Source organism: Oncorhynchus gorbuscha, linkage group LG15 (assembly GCF_021184085.1).
Source record: "Oncorhynchus gorbuscha isolate QuinsamMale2020 ecotype Even-year linkage group LG15, OgorEven_v1.0, whole genome shotgun sequence".
Lineage (NCBI taxonomy): Eukaryota > Metazoa > Chordata > Actinopteri > Salmoniformes > Salmonidae > Oncorhynchus > Oncorhynchus gorbuscha.
Window position 1 is genome coordinate 5,312,621 of NC_060187.1, and position 4,021 is coordinate 5,316,641.

At 43.4% G+C, this 4,021-nt stretch overlaps 1 non-coding gene across 1 annotated transcript; it reads left to right on the forward strand.

The window, feature by feature from the left end:
* The first annotated feature begins 2,224 nt into the window (after positions 1–2,224).
* trnap-ugg lies at positions 2,225–2,296 on the forward strand. Its single transcript has one exon. It is a non-coding gene; the product is annotated as a tRNA-Pro (tRNA).
* Positions 2,297–4,021: the final 1,725 nt, after the last annotated feature.

Here is a 4,021-nt window from a genome sequence, read left to right on the forward strand (position 1 = left end):
TTTCTTTTTTGTTGAGTTGAACATGTAGAGTTTAGGCTGCATGAGAACCTGACCCCCCCCCCCCCCCCCCCCAGTTGCAAGATGAGGACTACTACTGGTAATTGTACTTGTTTTGAGCTGCATTTAAAGTGCACCAGAGCAGGAAACTCACATGGGGAGAGCGAGAGAGAGCAAGAGATTAAGGCAGAGGGTCTGACATGGCAACGCCTGGAGTAGAGGGCTCAAGACCTGAAAGGGATGGAGGTGCTTCATCGATGGCTTGTGTTCTGTAAGGAATACAAACTCCTAGCTAGATAAGAGTAGGCTATGGGTATGAGTACTATACACTTAAAATGCGTTTTGTTTTCATTTAGCAGATGCTCTTCTCCAGATCTTAAGATAGCTTGGTGGAAAACAGACTACATGGCCAAAAATACGGACACCTCTTGAAATAAGTGGATTTGTCTTTCAGCTACACCCATCTGCTGACAGGTGTATAAAATCGAGCATGCATTCTCCATAGAAACATTGGCAGTAGAAGGGGCTGTACTGATGAGATCAGTGGCGTTCAACGTGGCACCGTCATAGGATGCCACCTTTCCGACAAGGCAGTTCATCAAATATCTGTCCTGCTCAACTGTAAGTGCTGTTATTGTGAAGTGGAAACTTCTAGGAGCGGCTCAGCTGAGAATTGGTAGTGGTAGGCCACACAAGCTCACAGGACAGGACCGCTGAGTGCTGAAACTGGTAGTGTGTAAAAATCATCTGTACTCTGCAACACACTACCGAGTTCCAAACTACCTCTGGAAGCCATGTCAGCAAAATAAATGTTCGCCAAGAGCTTCATGAAATGGGTTTCCATGGCCGAGCAGCCACGCACAAGCTTAAGATCACCATGTGCAATACCAAGCCTTGGCTGGAGTGTTGTGAAGCTCGCTGCCATTGGACTCTGGAGCAGTGGAAACACGTTCTCTGGAGTGATGAATCACACTTTACCATCTGGCTGTCCGACGGAAGAATCTTTGGCGGATGCCAGGAGATCACTAACTGCGCTAATGCATAGTGTTAAGTTTGGCGGAGGAGGAATAACGGTCTGGGGCTGTTTTTCATGGTTCGAGCTATGCCCCTTAGTTCCAGTGAAGATAAATCTTAATGCTACAGCATACAATTACATAGATGATTCTGTGCTTCCAACTTTGTGGCAACAGTTTTAGGAAGGCCGTTTCCTGTTACCAGCATTGAAGTGATTGGATTGCTGTATTCGGCGGATGTGATCAATACAATTTGATATGAGGTGAACGTCCAGCGTACTTAAAACTTCCTGCACCGGAAGCTGACAGAAGTAAAACTGTCTGCCTGGAGTCACAGACATGAAATGGTAGGTGAATGTGTAACACATGGTATATCATCATCGTAATAATAATGTTATATTAATTGTAGTGTAACCCCGGAGTGAATATTTCAGAAGCCGGAGTTGATAACGAGCCAGCCAAGTGTTAGTTATTCGCTCACTAAAGAGTAAAAAACTGTTCTTATACTGTAATGCATGTAGCCAAAGACAACTTACTAGCGAATGCAACTGCATGTTGCCACCAGAGAGCCGTGAAGCACAACGCATTCATCTTATCTTGATAGCTAGTTATCAAGATAGCCTCGGCCCCATTTCACGTTGAAACAAATATACGCGACGAAAACCTGTGACAGAGGCTACTAAAAGCAAGTAGCTATAAATATAATTAAAAAGCACAACTCGGTCACTTCAAAGCCAGCAGAGAATAAAGCCAAATGTTATGTAATTAATTATATAATGTAACAAAACACAGATATTTCACCGAATGTATAAATGTGAAGCATCCGGTTGTTGTTTCTACTCACTACCAAATATGGTGGTGAGAGGAAGCCCAGTGACCGGCAGTGGGAGAAAATGGAGCGAGATGGATTTTGGCCGACTTTTTGGCAAATTTTCTCATCGATGAAATATTTCATACATGTCAATACAGTTTTCTGTTTCCAAAACTAAAATCTGTAAGGAACTGAATGAACCTGCGTTGTTAAGAGAGGGCGATTTGAGTAATTGCACACGCCCACTTCACAGAGTAGGCGTTCCCTAACGGAAATGTGCAAATCTGCCCACGAGGAGTAATTTGCTTCCGTTAAAAATGACAGGCAGTTGTCCATCTTGAATTTGCTCTAAGTATCTGGTTGTAATGTGTTATTGACCTTTTTAGCCTACTGAGGTTCTATTGGCTCGTTGGTCTAGGGGTATGATTCTCGCTTTGGGTGCGAGAGGTCCCGGGTTCAAATCCCGGACGAGCCCAACATTTTGAAGCTCAACGGTACATTGAAAATCAACATTTTTGAAGAGATCATACTATTTAGCTAGCTATTATGCTAAGGGACTCCCTAAAAACACGCCACTTTGATACAGCTGCAACCGGAAGTGACTTATTTGTAGCAGATTAGGAGAGCATTTTCCATAATCAATCAATCAATGTATTTATAAATCCCATTTTACATCAGCCGATGTCAGAAACCCAGCCTAAAACCCCAAACTGCAAGCAATGTCGATTTTTGAAGCACTGTGGCTAGGAAAAACTCCCCAGAAAGGCAAGAACCTAGGAAAAAACCTAGTTAGGAACCAGGCTCTGAGGGGTGGCCAGTGGCTGTGCTGGGTGGAGATTACAACAGTACATGGCCAAGATGTTCAAACGTTCATAGATGACCAGCATGGTAAAATAATAATAATCACAGTGGTTGTAGAGGGTGCAACGGGTCAGCACCTCAGGAGTAAATGTCAGTTGGCTTTTCATAGCCCTTTTCCTGATTTTAACCTAATTCTCCTAACCTGCTATGTTAATTATCCTAATCTGCTGCGTAAATTCTCCTAATATCGGAATGTGTTTTTATGGAATCTCATGATACTAAGACTATGCGAATTACTATTGCGGAGACAACCTCTGCACACATTCAACTGGGAACATTCTCGTCAGATCTCATGCGTTGGTGGTATGGTGTTCAGCATGTATAGCCGAAAACAGACATTTTGGTGACCTTATTTTCACCTTTTCTGCTGATTTTTGAGACGCGGTTTGATCCCACGCGAACCCGCAGTAGCAGTGACCCGGGTTTCAATTCCCGACCAACGCAACTGAATTCCAACTTAAAGACACACTCCAGCTATTTAAAAAAATATATATATATTTTTTGCACTTTTCTGGTTGAAAAACAATATTTCAAGTGGAAATACACTAAAGTACACACACTTGTGCTATGTCATGATACCTGGACCACCTATTGAGATGTGCCTTTTGTTAAAGCTGCACTATGCAGGAATCGCACCATGCAGAACCCCCCCCCCCCCCCCGCAAAAAAACAAAGTTACAGAACGCATAGAAGCATATAAATAATGCACGTAGCATATATATACTGCTTATTAGACTTGTTTTCAATGAGAAGTATCAGATATCACATATTTCTATGTGAATTTGGCCGGGTTGCCCAAAAATTGAATTATTGCAGCTTTAAGTAAAGCAGGTGATATATGAGTTGCTAGGGAGGCTGCAGTGTATCTTTTAAATGAGTTGCTAGGGAGGCTGCAGTGCATATTTTAAATGAGTTGCGAGGGAGGCTGCAGTGTATCTTTTAAATGAGTTGCTAGGGAGGCTGCCGTGCATCTTACATTTACATTTACATTTAAGTCATTTAGCAGACGCTCTTATCCAGAGCGACTTACAAATTGGTGCATTCACCTTATGACATCCAGTAGAACAGTCACTTTACAATAGTGCATCTAAATCTTAAAGGGGGGGGGGGTGAGAAGGATTACTTATCCTATCCTAGGTATTCCTTAAAGAGGTGGGGTTTCAGGTGTCTCCGGAAGGTGATGATTGACTCCGCTGTCCTGGCGTCGTGAGGGAGTTTGTTCCACCATTGGGGGGGCCAGAGCAGCGAACAGTTTTGACTGGGCTGAGCGGGGAACTGTACTTCCTCAGTAGTAGGGAGGTGAGCAGGCCAGAGGTGGATGAACGCAGTGCCCTTGTTT